Source organism: Odontomachus brunneus, unplaced genomic scaffold (assembly GCF_010583005.1).
Source record: "Odontomachus brunneus isolate Ranch 3 - 2012 unplaced genomic scaffold, Obru_v1 Obru_scaffold_025, whole genome shotgun sequence".
NCBI lineage: Eukaryota > Metazoa > Arthropoda > Insecta > Hymenoptera > Formicidae > Odontomachus > Odontomachus brunneus.
Window position 1 is genome coordinate 66,802 of NW_022639475.1, and position 20,410 is coordinate 87,211.

At 42.2% G+C, this 20,410-nt stretch overlaps 2 protein-coding genes across 4 annotated transcripts in view; one reads left to right on the top strand and one right to left on the bottom strand.

The window, feature by feature from the left end:
* The window catches only part of LOC116842473 (ion transport peptide-like), a 65,787-nt gene extending 51,054 nt beyond the window's left edge, over positions 1-14,733 (bottom strand). Inside the window, exon 1 of one of the 3 annotated variants that reach the window (XR_004377727.1) lies at positions 14,422-14,718. The gene's annotated coding sequence lies outside the window, so the exon portion shown is untranslated. Of the gene's footprint in view, positions 1-14,421 lie in introns of all 3 variants that reach the window. The other 2 variants (XM_032811744.1, XM_032811743.1) reach the window with 2 other exon arrangements.
* Positions 1-20,410, top strand: part of LOC116842469 (peroxisomal leader peptide-processing protease) — a 102,705-nt gene that overhangs the window by 54,619 nt on the left and 27,676 nt on the right. The window lies entirely within an intron of this gene.

Genomic DNA, 20,410 nt, shown 5'->3' on the forward strand with positions numbered 1-20,410 from the left:
TCTCTCTCTCTCTCTCTCTCTCTCTCTCTCTCTCTCTCTCTCTCTCTCTCTCTCTCTCTCTCTCTTCCTCTCTAGCTCTCGTCTCTTCGAAATTTCACGCGATTGCGAAATAATCACGCGAGCAGGCTCTCCCACGAATTCTGCAGCACGCAATCTCGCTGTCAGAGTAGAATTAAACGCGACTCGATTACTCCGAAACGCGCGATGTATCATCGGCGTGAGATCCCGCGCGAGAGAAGATCCAAGGCATCTCGGGGCGAGACCCGAGGAGCCCCCCACCAGTCGGTGACGCGTCACGAAAAGTACCGGAACACGTAACTTGTAATTGCAATTCCGGGAATACGAATCACACGAAACACCCCGGCGCGGCAGGCACCAAGTATCCCGAAATCCGGGCAGCAGCGCGGCCGCGTTTCCGGTGAGAGACGTGGCTTGCTCTCGTAGCTGTGGACGCACGATTTCGGCGATCGCGCAAAAGTACGAACGTTGTCGCGGGCGGTTGCACGAACGGGAGAGACTCGGCGACCGCGACGAGAGCACTGACGGCTTTTACGTCACGTAGGGTCCGTCGGAGAGCCGACGGGCTTTAGGTCGCGGACTCTCCTCCTCTCGCATGACGCGCCCCCGTAGGTACAGGGCACTTAACACAGTTAAGCGGGACCCTCCTGCCGCGGCTGGTGTGTGCCAGGCGACGTGACGACGTTACGTGCTCCGCTCTCCACGCGAGCACGCAGCTTCCGCGAGTAGCTCTCGCGCGCCAGACGGCCGGCCGGACCCGTTTAATGCCGATGCGAAATCGAGGGATCAGAAAATCGGAGAGGCGCGCGCTGTGCCGATGACCGTGGAGTTTCCGGGAGATGTTTGTTTGTTTGGAGTAAGTCCCCCTGGAGAGAAAAAGCGAACTCGCGCGGGTAGAGTTTCGGTGAGAGTTGAACGTGCGACGTTGCGTACGTGAGAGGAGTGTGTCTTGCATGTACACTAGGATTCATAAATGCCTCTGTACTTCCGGTATCTAGAGAATTGGACTTTTTCGATCTGGCGCATCTCGTTTCTCAGTAAGCGTGAATCGTGACTGTTAGTAATTAGCCGGTCCTTTCAGTAACTAACAGTCACGATTCACACTTACTGAGAAAGAATGCGTCAGATAAAAAAAAACCAATTCTCCAAATACCGGAAGTGTAAAGGCATTAATGAATTCTAGTGTACACCGATGAACGGTTATCCACGCGAGCGACTGCTGAATCTATCCCTGCGATCAAACGACGCGTACACTGAGAGAAGAATTTAGTAAATATTATCAAAATTTGGTTACTATTACTAAATGATAAATATAGCGTAAATATAGCGGGCCAAAGCTATGGCAATACTTATTAATTAATTTAGTTCTGTAAAATAAATTGTTTATTTGACAGAAGTAAAATTTATTTGCTTCCAGAATATATTTGGTAAATAAAACTTATTGAATAGTTGAGCAAAATAAGCGATTTTGTAACAGTTACAAAATTTTTGATAGGTTCAACCAGCTATCTGTAATAATAGATATTGAAACGATGTAATAGCTGCAAATGAATGAATTTTTCGTTGTGCTGCAACAAAACATACTTACACTGATAACAAAATAGAACTCGTACCTATTGAATTTTTTATTATATAGGATATAACGATTTCATAACAATTATCTGTTCATAACTGTAATATATTTCATATTAAATATTTAACATTAAGTAACTATTACTAAATTATTTAATTGATATTACTGTGAATGCAATTACGTCATACTCCCGATCTATTAAATATTTGGTAATTATTATCATATTTAGTATTAGTTACTAAGGATTCAATAAATTTCTGTAACTAAATGCAGTTTGTTATAGTTACCAGTCTTTTCTCTCAGTGTACAATTATAATCGATAAGCGCGAAAAAGAGTCATGAGGAGCGACAATAGGAGGTTGCAAAGTGACAAAGGTCATTTTAGGCCAGTTCTACATTAGCTGCAAATCGTAACGTCGCAAGAAAATTAACTAGTCATAGTTGATTGTTTTCCTTGTGATCGAAGACAAAAATTGATTAGTCAATTTTCTCGCAATCTTGCGATTTGCAACTAATGTAGAGCCTTAGTTTGTTAGCTCACTGATTCTCTTTGCGATTGTCAGATATGTATCCAAGACCATATTCACTATCCCTCCCTACTTTTTATCACTGTGTGATGGAACGTAATGGAGAGTGAATGAATGATGTTTCCACATTTACATATGTTAAAATGTTATGTAAATGAAGAGAATATTATAATTCTTTCTTCTCCTCTAAATTCTTGCCATTTTCATTGTATTTCTAATAGTGCAGGAATAGACTCTACAACTGTCAACAAGGTCCATCTTGCTAAGATGGACCTTGCTGACTTACATAGTAAATTTTGTCAGAATCATAGCAAATCTTTTAATAATCTATTTCGCGATCCAAAAAAAAAAAGTAATATAAGTAGCACATACGAGAGGATAATAAATTACTACAGAATGTCCATCTATTTCTCAATTGCAAAATTCTCACTAATTTTTGCTACAAAGTTCTTTCCGTATAGCGCTAAAATCTAGAATAATTGTTTGACATACGAATCTGCAGGACGATTCGGAAGCAAAACTGAAGTGAATCGAAGCTGCAACGAGTTACCTCTCGTAGACTTTCGTCCAATTTTCACGCTCCACATGAAAATATGCGCGACGAAGAAACGCGACGTAATATAAACTAGATCGGGGAAAAAAAATTGCGCGAAGTTGTGGAACCTCACATCGCGCGTCATGATGTCGACGTCAATGATTTCCATTAACGACCAACGTTCTCGACGGCGGAGGGAGAAACGGGGGAAATCAGCGGCACACATCTTCGTAAGAAATTCAACCTCGTCGCTCGATTCCGCGACTTTTTTCTATCCCTTTTTTCCTCCTCATCAAAGACGTCGACGTGTGCGTTCGCGGTCAGGGGATCTGGATCAAAGCGGCCCAACCTTGTAACTCGCGGGAGCGGATGTTCGTCTAGTGTACATCGCGGCGGAGCAGCCGGCCACCGAACAACATCGGCAGGAAACTATCATATGGGAGTGACTCATGTGTATTACAGACGATGATCTCGGCAACTCGGAAGACTTACGCGCGCGAGAAAGGGACGGACAGAGGCGACGGCGATGGCGAATCAAGCACGGGATACAAGCAATTCATTCATCAATGGTTTATCCCAAAGGGAATATTTGCGCGCTCGATTAAGCGAGCTTCTAGGAAACAGGAAGATACATCAGCCAGATGCCTCTCCGCTGAACTCTTCTGGGTTAAGCGTTTCTGCGAGGAGAGCGGCCCGCGAGGAGGTCTGCCGCAATTATCGCGATTTCTCGCGCTCCGTCGTCGTGTCTCTCGCCGAGAGGACGTATTCTACGACGCGTAGGAACGCGAGAGTCTCCGCGTCGTGTTGACGAGCAGCTCGATTTCGGGACGCACGTTCAAGCGAAATTTGTATCAACTACTGCAACGAGGGTACACACACACACACACACACACACACAAGTGGGGGATGAGAGACAAATTTCGTCTCGTACATGTCGCATCTCACAAAAGCGACGGTGAAACGAATACCATGAGAGAAGGCCGCGCCGGTAGAAAGCACGATCTCTTCAGATGGCTGGAGAAGAGTAGGAACCGAGAGGAATCGAGGGAGAAAGAGAGAGAGAGAAGGTTCCTGCCTCGCGGAGCGATCTCGTCGATATACCTCTTCGTCGAAGCGTCTCGAAACTGGCCGATGAGAATACTTTCCGCGCCGTCCGCGGCCACCGTCGTCGACGGCGACGGCGGTCTCTTCCTCCAGGCTACGCTTTTGCCGAGCCGAGGGAGAGGCGGAGTGGACACGTACATACGTACGAGGGCAGAGATGCCGAAGGTGGCGGCGGAGAAGGCGAAGGAGAAGAAGAAGGAGAAGAAGAAGAAGAAGAAGAAGATAAGGAGGAGAGGAGAGAGAGGGAGATAGAATTTCCTTTTGCAGGCTACGCGGCGGCGGCGGGTATGACGCTATAAATAACCCGGCAGCCTCCCTGAGAACGGAAAGTAGCTCGCCTTCGAGTTCCGTAACGAATTCCCGGGATTGCTTTCTGGATCAGTGGCCGAGCGTTCGCGAGCGCGAAGTCGCGGCACTCTCTCGGCCGCGGGAGTCAATTAATGAATCTGCCGCCTCTGAGATCCTCTCGCGGCCGAGCCGAGACCCACGGACCCGGGAGTTCCGGTCGAAAGTTCCGGGACGAGCGCGACGACAGGACAGGCGAACACCTGCGCGTGGGAGCGAGCCACGAAACCGTCTCGCCGCCGGGATCATCGCTACTCGGAAGGGAATTATCTGGCCGATGTAATTCGAAGACAGTGAGAGAGGACGAGCCGCGAACGCCGATGGCGAACGATGCCGACGTAACGTTACGTCACGACTACAAATTTATCCCGTGATCCTGACCAGGTCAATCACTTCTTTGATCTGTGATTCATCCACCCTCATATTAACCCTCCACGTACAATCATAGTTTTTGCGACATGCGGTACAGTCTGAATCCGTCGGACAACTTTGAACTAATAGTCCTAATTATAAGTCGTTTAAGATTGGAATAAAAGAACACTTGAATTCAAGTGACTGCTGTAGTTTCTGAGTGAAATTAGACTTGAAGAAATTTTAAGGGAGTGCAAAGAAGTTGGATTATTTTAAAATTGGATGATTACTAATTGAACAGTGTCAAAGGCAAGGAGATCACATGAGCAGAACTCAATGAGAGCTTCGGCGACGTGGCCGGTGCGTGTTATTGGATCTACGTGACGTTTAAATCGTACGTTTAATCGGATCGGCTGATCGCCGGCCGCTTACTCAGCGCCTCATTTTACGGAACGCAAGCATTGTTTCTCTCAATGAGGCAGATATCAAGTGGCCCGAACGGAAAGTCCAGAGCGTGGGTCACCACGCACCCACGCGTCATGGAACGTGTTAAACGACGCCGCCCGGGCGATAAACTCGCGGGCGTGTCGGCCGTCATTTATCGCGGATCCGATTAACAGCAGGGGCGGTATTTATAGCCGAATGCCGTTTCATAATTAGTCGCAGTTCGAGAATGCCGCTTCGCCAGTCACTCCATCCGTCGACTTACACGTATCTCCATAAATAAACTCGATTCGATTCGATATCGTCATGCCTGTCGCATTTCAGAGTGACAGAAGCGTGGATTCGGCATGCGAAGCGGACACGAAAGCTTAAAGACGAGATGAATCTTAGTTTATTCCAAGAGAATCGTCACATTCAAAACAATGGCAGTCTCATAACGAACTTTATCTAGATACATGAAATCAGATAAGATGGATAAATTACTAGCAAACACTACGGTTAACGTGTTTTATATTTAATATCAATATAGATGATAGAGGACTCGATTAGATGGCGTTCGAGCGTGTGGATTCCCTTATCTGATTCCTTATATTTAACTCATTATACAAAAATCATTCCAAACTTATGCACCGCATTAAGTAAGTCTTATTCTTATAATTTCTCTTACTTGATCCTTCGGTCTGTTTAATGTGGTGCGTAAATTTGGAATGATTTTTGTGTAAATGTAACTTCTAAGTTGCGTCAAAATGAGAGCCAAACACATACGAAATGTGCTTGATTTTACATGTACTTGATTCTCACATTCTGGCGTATAGACTTCGACATTTGGTGGAAATTTAATGTTTAAAATGCAAAAATTACGAGCGAACTCTCGGCAGAATGACTCCATTCAGGGTCTACCCGGAGCAAATCAGCTGTAGTATCTTAGAAGTTCGTAAATATTTCATAACTCCGACGCGATGATCCGCGATAAACATGACGAAGCGTCCGATGCGACTTTCGTACGAGAAACGCGGTGCCGAGAAGCTCTCTCGTCCGAGAGAGCGCGTGCAGTTCCGCGCGTTTCCTCGCCACTCAAATTACGGACGAAACTCGATCTTCTATTCGTTGGAAGTCGCTGTCAGCGGGTCAAGATCACGCCGGAATGACGTCGTAATGACGGGGGACGGACGTTTCGCGGCTATAAACTGTGCACACGACGAAATCAAGACCAGGGTCCCGGGGATCGCGTGCGTGCGATGCGACACACACGTGCAACTGCAACTGCGACGCGTCGACTCGGCAATTATCGTAATGTTCCACACGCGAGATTCTCGGATCACCTATGGGCGTGAACGCGACATCGATGGGCAATCGAACGTTCGCGAATCTACGCGAAAAAAATATTTTGTTGGGTCAAACGAATCTGTTAAATGTCTGGTGGGCATCAACGAACCACGGAATTTCGGTTGAATTCTGTTCAGGTTAACAAGATTCTAATTAACCAAACGAGATTTCCGGTCAGCTAGAACTTGCAACTGTTCAAATTGAAGTTCTGATTAAGCAGAAATCTTGTCGACTTAAACAGCATTCTGACTCAACTTCAACTGGAGCCCTCGTTCATACTTCACAAGAGACATTTAGTTAATCCAATTAAATTTTTTCTAAGATAAAAGAATTTAAGTACATACGTTATCATAGGCCCTATCAAATAAATAATTTTTATTCGTTAGGTATTTTTTTCCTCTTAACGTGTTAGTACAAAGTTATGCCAGTTGAATGAGTATTGCCTCATAATGCCTCGTTACTATTAGAGTTGATTTATGTTGGCGTTACAAAATACCACTACCATAATTGCCGTATCGCGCACGATCGATCCGAAAGGGGGGAGGGAGGGGGTGTCGTTGTCACACAGGAAATATTCGCGGGTCTGTTATAACACAGCGCTCGGCTGCAATTGACAGCTGGACACAATACGGGACTATTCGTTCCGCTCGATTAGATCACCGCGGCTTAAATTCGAGCGTTTCTGCCTACATTGAACTTCGCCGCCACGTATCGAAACGCGCTTGGCACGGCGCTTGATTTCGCAAGCGAGGGCGAATGCGCGAAATGCCGCGCGTTGCGGGATAACATAATATAATAAACGTGGTCAACGGCCGTCGGGGATAACGTGTCCCTCTCGCGAGCGCGTGCGATTTTGTCGAAGCGCGACGGAAACGTAATTGGTCGTGTGAACGCGAACGAGTGCGCGCACGCCTTGCGAAAGCGAGTTAAATCACTTTGACATTTTTCGCGCTGACGAAACTGCGCGCCGTTCTCGCGCGAGCACGACGAGAGAACGCGTTCGTTACCAAAACGCATTCCTCCATCTCTTCCTCCTCCTCTTCTTCTTCTACCCTTCTGTCTGCGTAGCATCGCGCGTGTTAAGCTACACTGAGAGAAGGATATTATCAAAATTTGGTTACTATTACTAAATGGTAGACGTAAATATAGCGGGCCAAAGCTATGGCAATACTTATTAATTAATTTAGTTCTGTAAAATAAATTATTTATTTGACAGAAGTAAAATTTATTTGCTTCCAGAATATATTTGGTAAATAAAACTTATTGAATAGTTGAGCAAAATAAGCGATTTTGTAATAGTTACAAAATTTTTGGTAGGTTCAACCAACCATCTGTAATAATAGATATTGAAACGATGTAATAGCTGCAAATGAATGAATTTTTCGTTGTGCTGCAACAAAATATACTTACACTGGTAACAAAATAGAACTCGTACCTACTGAATCTTTTATTACATGGGATATAACAATTTCATAACAATTATCAAATATCTGTTCATAACTGTAATATATTTTATATTAAATATTTTACATTAAGTAACCATTACTAAATTATTTAATTGATGTTACTGTGAATGCAATTACGTCATACTCCTATCTATTAAATATTTGGTAATTATTATCATATTTAGTATTAGTTACTAAGAATTCAACGAATTTCTGTAACTAAATGCAGTTTGTTATAGTTACCAGTCTTTTCTCTCAGTGTACAATCACACGATGCACGATTTCATGCCCTTTTTGGTGATTACAAGGATGTTTAGGTAAACCGAAATAATAGAACGCTCCTTTATAGAGTTAACTAATAGTGAAATATTAATGGCACATAAGGAGCTAGCACGGATGTCTTAGTGCTATTAAATACTAATATAATATTTTAAGGGGGGTTTGGGATTTTAATTAAAATATATATTTAAATTTGGGACTTAAGGATCGGTCTAAGTATGGAAGGTTGATTCTCCGCGTACGTTAGTCGAAGAGAAAATCTCGATACGTGCCTTTGACATACTGGACATTTTTATCCTCCCACAATCATATTAATATTAAAATTATATTAGTATTTAATAGCACTAAGACATCCGTGCTAGCTCCTTATGTGCCATTAATATTTCACGATGTTTAGGTAATAAAGATGATATTGTAAAGTTGATTAAAGAGAGATAATGTAACTATAGGAATATTAGTCATTATCTGCATATCTCGGAAGATTCGCAGGTTATCCGAATAATGCAGTTTTGAGGTTTCGAGTCGGATAGTCACTTTTATCCGAATACTTAGGGCCGGTTTTTCAATAACAGTTTAAATTTAGATTTCAACTTAAACTCTGTTTAAACAAAACAAACGCATTATTAGAATAGAGTTTAAACTTGAGTCCAAGCTTAAACTGCTATTGCTGTTGCTACATGGAGAAAAATAATTTTGCTCTTTTAACAAAATCGTCGTTGCTACTGCATATTCGTAGTGACATCAAAAAATTTTGTTAACGTAACTAATTTTACAAATTATTCGTTATCAGAGCAGAGTAATTTCATTGCTCTGGAGGATAGAAAAAATTTGTTGCGTGTATTTATCCTAAGAATTACGTTAATTTGCTATCGATGCAAAATAATGTATCTTTAGCAAATTTATTTGCTATCGGAGCAAAACTGCAATTGCTTATATAAATCCATTATGGTTCTTATAGCAAAATAATTTATAGGTTTAGCAAATTATATCCAGCAAATAGTGACTTAGCAAATCTTTTTGCTGTCCATATAATAACGAAAAAATTTTGCTAGACCAGCAGAAAATTTGCTGGGCCAGCAAATTATTTTTCTGTATTGCTATCGCCAAGTTTTAACTCCTATTTGTTGACCAGCAGTTCACCACATACGCGTCTTCCAGTACGCGATAGCGATCCATGCGGTGAACTGAGCTGCCGATCGGCATGCATATCAGAAGGCTGAAATCGTGTGTATTTCTAACTTTAGCGAAACCCGAGCGCAAGCGTCCTTGCCTTCGCAGCCGTGTCTTCGGCCGTCACACCGATGCAACGTCGATAAAACGTCGATGTAACGGCGACGCAACGTCGATGCAGCTTCGATGCAACGTCGTATAGTAGCGCAATCGACGGGCGCGATGACGCGTGTCGTGAAACGTCTCGGTCGCATCGGCGACCGTTACCGCGAAGTCAAAGCCCGTGGTCGTGCACACGCGTGTGTCGTGTCTCGTTCATTCAGAACTTCGCGCATTGTGCAGCGTGTGCACCGAGCCAGATGCGACGCTCCGCGAAGACGACACGTAAATACATCACCGCGCAGTATGATTTATCTCGACGCTCCACGCTCGCTCGCGTCTCGCACTTCGCGGTGGATCACGACGCTCCGCGGTGGACACGTGTCGATATGAATCGTACTTTCGCTGCTTAGCGTCGCCTTTTCGCCCCGCAAAATTCCTTCTCGGAGTTTCCCTTTTACTTCGTAAAATTCTCAGTCACACACGGAAAAATATCATTGTACCGTTCAGAAAAGCGATAGTTTACTTCCTTTCTTTTAAGTAATGGTTATCTTCGACAAAGTTACTTTTAGTATAGATATTTTCAACAAAGAATATTGTCTTGATAAGACAATCTTAAAATTAACAAGATAATAGTCATAAAATATACTAAATTAGTTAGAATTTATAATGTATTTTGGATTTATAATCCATCTTAAATGCATTTGATACTTATAATGAATTTATGATTGATTTGCAGATATGCAAATTTATGAAATAAATTTCTATTTGCGGATATATAGATTTAGGGAATATTTGAAACCACCAATATTTACCTTTATTTACGTTTACTTTTACTATTTGCGTCTTGCACATGATTTATCTATTTTCATCTCATGTATCTTATTCAATTTTGCAAGCATCGTACATGTACAAAAAAGGTTTCTTTTGTTAAATAAATAAAGTCGTGCATTTCGTGACACTTTTCAAGTCTTGTACCGCAATTTCTCGCCCGTATCATTTTCATGAAACTCAATAGATGAAACTTCCTCAAACTACACTTTTCGTGAAACGTTTCCATGGTTTTATTTCCACGAACGGCAGCATTCGAAGATCGCGTCTCTCTCTCTCTCTCTCTCTCTCTCTCTCTCTCTCTCTCGCGACGATAGTTTTTCCACGATAGATTCAGAACGACGCGCGTTGCTACAAAATCAAGACCAGGGTCTCGCGAGCGATTCGAGCCGAGCGGGCGGCGTGCCCGTAGCCTTTCGTCAGATTCCTCGTGATATCGTTCTCGCGCGACCGTGCCAAGAAGCAATTGAGGCGAATTAAAGGGACAATTAGGCATGCCGGGGGCTTGGAGCAGACAGCTGGACGCACCGAGAGAGACTTCTCGGCCGACATCGGCGTCCGCGAAAATCTTCACGCGCGAAACGAATTCCACAGCTGAGCCTCGTGATCGTAATGAGGATTAATTTCATTCCATACGACCATTTATAACCGACTATCCAATGTCTCTAAAGTCGGGTATAGGAACAGAGTATCTCGACTCGTCAGAACAATTATCTCGACGCCAACGAACGCAAAATCGAATGATGCAACTTCCCTCTATCGTGTGTGGATTTCAACGCGATTGGCGGAGGATCGTGTCGCTCAGTGACACGCCGAGTACTTCTTATCCTTCAAGTGGAAGGGTTCAGAGGTCGCGGGAGGGGAACCTGCGTCGCGGATCGGATGAGACAATCGGATTCCCTCGTTGCGTACGCCCATGCCGCGCGACGCGCTCGCGCCGTGCACGAAGACGATCGTCGACGCGATCTCATTTCGTCGGCTACGTCATCGCGGCGACGACGACGGCGACGACGAGCGACAATGGAATCGCGCAATTTCATTTTCTCCTTACTGCCAGTTTGCGACGCGTTTACTTTGCGGCTCGCTTAAATCGCGGCCGAGCAATTCCGCCGCGTAGCGCGCGCTTAAGCGATTCTTCGAAAGCTGTCGTAAATATACGCGCTCGCGCTGAGCACTCGAGAGACGCGACAAAGACGCGGGAATAACGCGCGAGGAATGAGGGATAAACGCGAAAGCATGATCGACGGAAACGCATCTTTGATAATCGTTATGCCGAGTTGCTTTTTCCCACTTTTATAATTTCAGAACAAACGCGCGTCACTTATTTCACATTTACAATGTATTGTTTTCTTTTTCTTCTTTTAGAGAAATTTGTCTTATTTTGACATTTTTCATATTACTCCTTCATAGATAATTTTCTTGAATAATGACACATTTTGCCTACATTTTGTCTCCGCGACGCGACAAAATTAATGTCTCTCCCTCTCGATAATGAGGATCTGTACTGTCTGAGTTAGTTTCTTTTTTCCTTTTTTAATTTTAGAATAATACAAGCGTACGCCATGTTGTTATTATTTATTATTTTATTTTTTTTGGAGAGATTTGTCTCAAAAATGTCTTATTTTCCTGCTTTCACATTGCTCCTTCGTGAGTAATTTTCTTGAATAATGATAGGATATATTTTTTCCTCGCGACGCGATAAAATCAATTCTCTCTCCCCCTCATGATGTTGAGGTTTGGCACGAGAGCCGCTTACTTCAGAGATTTTGTATTCCCGATAAGGATTTCGAAAGTTCTGATGCAAAATGCGGCGTGTGTTCATCAGGCACCTCGCATTGCGCAAACTAGCAACGTGAGTGAATGGTAATAATTGTAGGATATGTCCTAAGCTCCATATTCATTACCTCGTTTAACACCAAATACGTGCAACAACTAATAACTCGAAGACATTCTTACGCGCGACGCGAAGCCTCGAGTGCACCTGTGACAAGAATTCTTCTTGTGTGAACGATACGTGTACAAGTACGAGAAACTTATTGATTCCTTTGCATTTTCCACGACTTAAAATTTTCCGAGTATTCACCCCTTTTGTCAATTTAATAAGGTAAAAGTTCCAGTTCAGACAGAGAGAGAGAGAGAGAGAGAGAGAGGTGTACCCAATCTTTGATACTCTTATTTTGATCTTTACATGCGAATATTTAAACTTTCAACATAAAATATACAGGGTTTCTCATGACGAACTGCGCATACTAAGAGAGCGTGTTCCTGAGACCATTTTAAACAAAAAACCTGCTGTTAAGATAAGTGAAATTCACAATACTTAGGTATAGGCATTCAAATGGCTAACAATTGGAGTTATAATTTTGAAATATTTTATTTTTGAAAATAAAAAGACCAATAATAAATAAAAGAATTACTAGTTTTTATAAATATAAAAACAAAAATTAGACAAAAATAAAAATCACACAAAGTATTCAACTTCACATTCTTCAGCTATGATACATTATGCATTACAATCTAAAGCGGACAGATTAACCGCACGAAGGATCTTGTTTTTTATTTACCGATATGTATGTCAATATCACATTGTATATTTGTCTTCTAGAAGATTAAGAAAAACAAATCAGATCTTGTTCTTAATTTTAAACGCTTAAGTAATTGTTGTGAATTTTATCCATGTTTATAGGAAATTCGCTACTTAAGATTAAGAGCTAAACCCAGGAACAACCCCTCTTAGTGTACACATCTCGTCATGGAACGTATATTCTATGCTTTGAAAGTTTAAATATTCGTAATTAAAGACCAAGAGATTAGAAATATCCAGGATTAGGTGTGTTTCCGGGAATTGATACTTTTACTCTAGTCTTCAGAGTCTCCTTTATCATCTCGTAAACAAGAGAATGCGGCATCACGCCGCTCTTTATCGCGCGATACGCGTGTGACATGTAATACCGCAATGACGTAAAGAGGCACGTCAAGAAAAATATAAAAAAGTCACGCGAGTCGCAAGGGTCGTGTCAGATTTTATTATCGACTCCTCGTGATTCCATTGAACATGTGATCGGTTTCGTAACGTTCGTCGTACGCACTGTGGTCGTCGGTTACCGGAAACTGCGCCCCGACAACAACACGATTCATTAATAAGGCACTGACGTATGAGGCGTAATAGCATTTTTTTATTCACAACGAATATGACAAATAGCTCGCGTTCTTGAAAGCAAGGCGACACGCGCGTTGCTCCGCGGGTGTGACCTGAATTGTTTATGCCACGGCGGTTATTACCGGACAGTTGGCCTATAATAACACAGCCAATTAAAATAATATACGCCGAGATCGAACGCGAGGGAGAAATCCCGCGCGCGCGAGAGGTTCTCGCTTTTTCCTCCTTTTTCTCACGCCGCGTCGTTTTTCCAACGACAAAGTCTTCGTCCGCACGAGAAGTCGACTTTGAATTATTTTGCGCGCGACATCATCGACCGATTCTTCCCCACGCTAGGGATCCAGCAGTTATATCTCTTACATTTTATTGAGCGGCCGAACTTTCGATACGATTTTAGCGGTCGATAATTCGCACGAGGGAAAGTACACGCGGACATTGCCGTGAAGTGCGTGCGGGGCAACTGCGCAGATACGGTTTTTAAACGAGCCACGGCACAATGCTGTAAACATTCGACCTTTCATGCTCGGCAGAGAAACCGTCTCGATTATGCAAGTGCCTATAAGCATACCAGATTCCTAATATTAAGATGGAACTGGGTTAACGTAAGTAGTGTCATGCGAGTTAACACTGATCGAGACGCGGGGATCGCTCGAAAGCAGCAGACGCTGCTATTGCATTGTTGAGTGATTTCGGTGACGTTTTATGCCGCCTTGGAGATAAGTGACAGAGCAAGTAACAGAACGCAGCAGTGATCAATTAGTTTGTTCTTACTTTTCTCGAGAAATATGATATCCACCTAACATTTCTTAGGTGAGTATCATAATCTATGTGTTTATTTTCAATGATTTTTTTAGACAAAATGCGGGAAGCTTCTTAAGATATCCCAAAGAGTCCTGGTTACCACTCGGAGGGTTAAACAACACGAAGAAGATGAAGAAATCCCGATCAGAGAATCATCGAAAATCCTTTATTATTAAAGGCCCATTTATTATCTTGTATAAAAAAATTAGTTACGAATAACATTCTACGCGACAGAGAGTTTACTGAAAAAGAAAAGAAAAACGATCATCTTTTCGCACCAGCTGAATAAAATAAAGCCAAGTATTGCCGTTATACTTTCGTTCAGCGACGAAATGGTGGGAAGCGCGATCCTCCGATCGGGCGGACATGACACAGCTCGCGAAACGAAGTACAAACGCGACGTATTCACATACCGTGCTCAAACCCCGCCAAAGAAGATTCTTCCTCTCAGTAGTCGCACCCAAGGATTACTTCACGATCGCGTCTCTCGAGAGTCCGGCGTCCTTCTGATTCGTGCGTCGCGAAGCGCCGCGTCTAATATATACGGGGTTAATGTCGACGGGGCGTCCTCCTGTCTTCGCCCCTGCGATCTTCATCAACCGTCACCGTGCTATCGTCACATCTCTCTCTCTCTTTCTTTCTCACGCACACACACCTTCTCAATACATCTCATATCATCCATCCCCCGCGTCGTTTCCCACGGCCGCCACCGCCACAAGCACGAGGATGTCCTAATTCAGTGAACAAAACAGAAATAGAGTCTGCAATCTTCCTCGTTACGAGTAATAAGTAGCCACAGCGTCTCTACCTTTTCTATACGATCGAGGAAAAGTCTCTTGATCTCCTTCTTCTTCTTTCTATCCTGTCGGGGTTCTCCTCCGGACTTCTCCTCCACGTCGCAGGAATAGCCGCGTGTCTCCCATCTCTCGTGATTGTCTCCTCGCGCTTATTTCGCCCATTCGCGATCGTCCGTTAATGGCGATTCCGACGAGAAAGGCCTGAGTACGTAAGTTGCAAACAGAAGCGAATGATCAGCGGCAATTTTAGGGCACACGTGGAGAGAGCGATGTCGCGGTGAAATTGTCGGCACACGTGTCGGAGACGAACACGGTGCACGAGCATGGGCGGCGATAACGATGACGGTCGTCCGAGAATTTTCATGAATGAACTTCCACGGCGCAAACGATGAATACCAAATAAAAGTCCGTAATTGGCGAAGCCGCTGGCACGTGAGTCGTAAGCGTGATTGCGTTGTATTTACAACGTGTCCTGAAACACGACAGGCAATAATTCTCCGGACGCGGTGTTTCCTCGCCGCCCATTTGGAATCACGCAAAGCAATGTTTTTCATTAATTCAGATAAAATTTTAAATACCACTGTTAAATATATCGCTGTTTTTCTTTGTGTTTGCTAGAAAATTATCTATAGTGCTTGGAATTTACAGCAATAGCATTCCAACAATATCTGCTGGCAAATTTTAAATGTGAGGATTATACATTCGTTTGTCTTTCATCGCTAGTCTGTTCATCACAGTCAATTTTTATAAGAAATGTGACTGACTTTAATTGGACGGGCGTTACAGAGAGACTTTCTTGATAATAGTTTTTCTATACAAAAGTAATTCTTTACGAAAATTACACTGGTAATTTTCTTTACGAATAGTTCAGGCAAGAATTCTGTCTCTGTCATCTATATTGATTAAATACAAAACATATGTGGCATCGCAGTGTTTGCTAGTCATTTATCTAGTTTAGAAAATTTTTCATATGTAGATAATTTTCGCCACGACTGCAAGACAACTTTTTTGAGTAATTTTTGAGTTTGGTTGCTCTTGCACGAAAATGATAATAGTAGCATGCATATACACAAGATTATTATTACTAACATTACAGTAAAATTTTATTAAAAAGGGGTTTTCTTTACTATAATTTATAGTAATTTGTCTATTTGATTATAGCTACAGATACCAAACATTTTTTCTCAGTGTATTGCCATACTATGCGATATATACAGCGAGGTCTTAATTTTTACTTCAAACGAACAATCGGAGCCTTGTATTTTCGCTCGAATCGTGCGTGTAATCTTATCCTGAATTACTGTTACGCCCGCGTGTTTTTTTATCAGCGACGAATCGAGCGAGATGCATTCCCTCAAATCTCCGCGAATCACTTTTATTCAAGCTGCCTACATGTAACGCTATTATTACAGCCACTCGTGTGTCATAAAAATATGAAGTCGGTGCAAAAAGTTTTATCGTGTTTGCCACACAGGAAAAGATACATAGGAACGAAAATGCATAAGAAATAAAATTGAATACAAGATATAGTTAAATAATTTTAACAAAATCAGCATAGCTGAGACACGAACCATTCTAAATTTCTTTAAACAGGATTCCAACCGAAATATTTCAAATCTGTACTAAATTAGTCGAAAATGGTTCGAATCTCGGCCAAGCCGAGAAATTATTTGTATAAATAATTCTTTTTCAACTTTTTATATGTTTTGTTTAACCATTTTATTATTTATACAAATAATTTTACACATTTGACTTCATATTCATAATCAACAAACCAAAAACGCCTATATCTTGTATTTAATTTTATTTTTTGTACATTTTTATTGCGCTTGTTGATGATAGAAGTGAAAACATTGAAAAGCTATAAACTACCCGTGAAACTCAAAGTGGACCAAAATGAAAAAATATGATCTAAATATTTTTTGTACTTCTATATTTGTGCTAAATTAGAAAGAAATCGGAGTATAACTTTTGAGTAGGTTTACTTGTGAGTATTCCGCGTGTTCTAAAATTAACTGCAAATTGTAGCGCTATTCGTGTTCTATTTCCAAAAACATGGGACGATTAAACATATACGATACATTTGTCAAGATGGCAGAATTGCAGGAAGATAACGCGATTTCGCGAGAATAACGCTGCATTCTTACGCGATTACTCGTACTTATTTGAGAATTTCTGACATGTTTTACGAGAGACTACTTCGTCAAACCGAAACACTCCCACCGAGTCGTTCGCGTGAACGTAGGTCCGCGAGAATCGCTTGTCCGTGTTTTCCTGCTATTTCTGACGTCACAATAACATGACGCAGACGTCGTCGACCCCTGAGGAACGTCGATTTACATAAGCCTATCTCGATCACGACGCGATTGGCGGGAAGCTCCTTCTTCGTGCGACGAATAAGTGACAGTGACGAAGGACGCGATTGATATCTGTCTGACTAATTGCATGACGTGGGCCATTTTTGCAGAACGGAAAAGGCATTTGCACTTAGGATCTTCGGCAAAAACGTCTCTGTAATTTTCGAGGTTCAGCGAGGCATCGGCATTCTCGGTATCGGAGAAATCGTATGAAGTGCGCGCGACTGCGTAGTAACGACACGTGCGACCGAATGTGTCAATGTGGTTCGACACAGCGTGAGATAGAAGTAGAAGTATTTCCCCGAATTAGTACGCGTCTGGTAAGCGCAGACATAAGCGTGGTGTTCGTGCCACGTGGCACGTAACATCAGCCAGTCATTTTTCTCGGAGCGCCGGCAGATTCCGGGTTGGTTTTTCCACCGAGGAACTAAAGTCCAGAAGCGAAGTACGGATGCGAGAGAGCTGAAGTGTGAGAAACGGGAGAAATGTCATTTCGATACTGTTAATAAAAATAGCTTTCGATTAGCCTGACGATTATCCGCGGAGAAATAACTGTTCCGACTGAAGATTATTAAATGATACTTGGGCCAAGAAAAATCAAATTCTAAGGTAATCTATCTCGCCGCAACGCCGTCTGCTGAAAGTAGCGACGATTACGTTCGCTTACACTACGTAAAATCGCGAAAAAGATTTTAATAGGAGCTAATAAAATTTAGAACAACTTTGTTAAACTAGATTATTGTCTTTTGCTTTCCTTCTAAAATATAGGCGTTTTTGGTTTGCTGATTATGAATATGAAGTCAAATGTATAAAATTATTTGTATAAATAATAAAATGTTTAAACAATAAAAAAATATGTAAACAATAAAAAATAATAAAATGTTTAAACATGTGAAAAGTTGAAAAAAATTATTTATACAAATAATTTCTCGGTTTGGCCGAGATTTGAACCATTTTTGTTTAATCTAGTACAGATTTGAAATATTTCGGTTGGAATCTCGGCTAAAGAAATTTAGAATGGCTCGTGTCTCAGCTATTTTGTTAAAATTATTTAATTATATCTTATATTCAATTTTATTTCTTATATACTTTTGCTGCATTTGTTGATGATAGGAGTGAGAACATTAAAATGTTATAAATTGCCCGTGAAACTCAAAGAGAGCCAAAATGAAGAAATATGACTTAAATATTTTTTATTCTTCTACATTTGTGCCAAATTAGAAAGAAATCAGAGTATAACTTTTGGCTAAATTTACTTGTTAGTGAGTCAGCTTATACAAATTTTTTCAAGACTAAAATCAGGGTTTGAATATTTAATTTCAATATCGATATCTGTGTCTGATGTTAAGTTAGATGAGATATGAAACGAATTATCTACTATTTAATTGAAGAAGATTTCTGAACCTAACTTCTTTACATTTGATTCAGGAAGGAGGCGAAAGACAAAAATCTGACTGGATCAAGTTGTTCTAAATTCCATTAGCTTTTGTTTAAAACGTTAAAAATGAAATCAGTTGAAATTTCAAATCTGTAGCTTTTTTTTTGAAACACAAAATTTCATTCGATCGCACTATGCGTCGCCGTCGCCATCGTTCTCGCCATCGTTTTGCGGCACACACGTAGATATCTCACGGAGAGGGAGAGGAGGAGGAGGAGAGCGAGATTCCGCCGCACTGATCGCGCACTTGCTCGCAGTGAAATCGCGCGACGAGTTTTCGCACGGGACACCGAGACTTCTCGGCGCGCAATTCAGCCCGCGCGTTGCATGAATTCATCGCACGGAAAGCCTTTCCAATTCTCGGCGTGTCTCTATACACCTGCGGCGTGTGCCGTTTCGCGACTCCGAGCTCAGCTACACACTCAGTAAGTAGTTGAACAGAGAGAGGTGTCGAGAGCTCCCGCGGTTCCGTCACGTCCAATTTTTCTCTCGCACTCCGCGAGCGCCAAAGTCAGCTCCTATCCTGTCAAAACCTATTCTGTAACTTTTAACGACGGTGTCGTTATTATTACGATGTCGTTGCGCAGCTTTTCTACCGTATCTTGTAGCTGCGCGACGATAACGACACTGTCGTTAACTCTGGAGTACCAATGTCGACCGTTTCTACCTACATTTTCGGAGGAAATATCGCAGTAAAAATTACAAAAAAACTTTTGGTAACCTTGGACCACATGTAGAATCATGACAGAAATCACTATATATTTATTGAAAAATGTTGTGCACATTTTACTCTTTACTACACAATTACTGTAATTACTTCTGAATGTTTTTGATAACCATATATTCGATAAATCATCAAATTTATTATTATAATAACCTATATTATAATTTCAAAGTAAACAGCCCTGCAAACAATATTGAAAGTGTTGAAACAATAGTGAAAGAACTATTGAAACAATAGTGAAAGAAATCTAATTTTAATGTAATTTTCACTGCAACATTTTCTCCCCTCCCTGTACGTTTCGAATAATAATCTAATGTAAGAAAATATTTGTGCAATTGATGTTATATATTTTCCTTCCGTAAAATAAAAATATAAAATAACTGTGAGCGCTAAGGCGAGAGAGTTACAAGTGAGAGACAATTAAGAGAGCCAAAATGACTTCAATTCATAATAACGGCCTGATTATTACTATTCATATTAGCAACCTAGAGTTAAAAATTACAGTATGAGTGCGCTTCGGTTCACGTGGACCGACTCTTTCGGCGCGCTTCGGCAAAATGACCCGATCGCTCTCGAGCTGGGCCTGCGGAATTGCGCGTTAATTTTCGTCCGAGCGAAGGAAACGCGAGCGCGGCGCGCATTCCCCGCGATGAAATTACCGCGGTGGCTATATATAGATCGACCGGCCGTTCCTCCATATATCTTATTATGGTAAATGAAAGTCCGCGCGGTGGTGGTTGCACGACAGCTACCATATGGGAAAAGCTTTTAGAAACGCGCGGCGAGTTATATGCGCGCGCGATGCGGTTCTGCGCGTTACGTATGTACGTCCCGAGGCTGCTTCAATTCCCATTCACTTCAGAGGCGGACGCACACACTCGAAAACGACGAATTCGAGGCGAGCGCCGAGTTGAAATTCCGCTCGCGTTCCTCTTGCGCGATGTGATTGCGGTGTCGCATCGAGGACGTGATGAACGACGGTGGATCGATCGTGTAGAAATCGCCGGGAACTGCCGCGAAATCGACGATGTCACGGCGAAATATCGGATAAATGATCGCTTACAGAAATATTGGTCATGAAGGGGG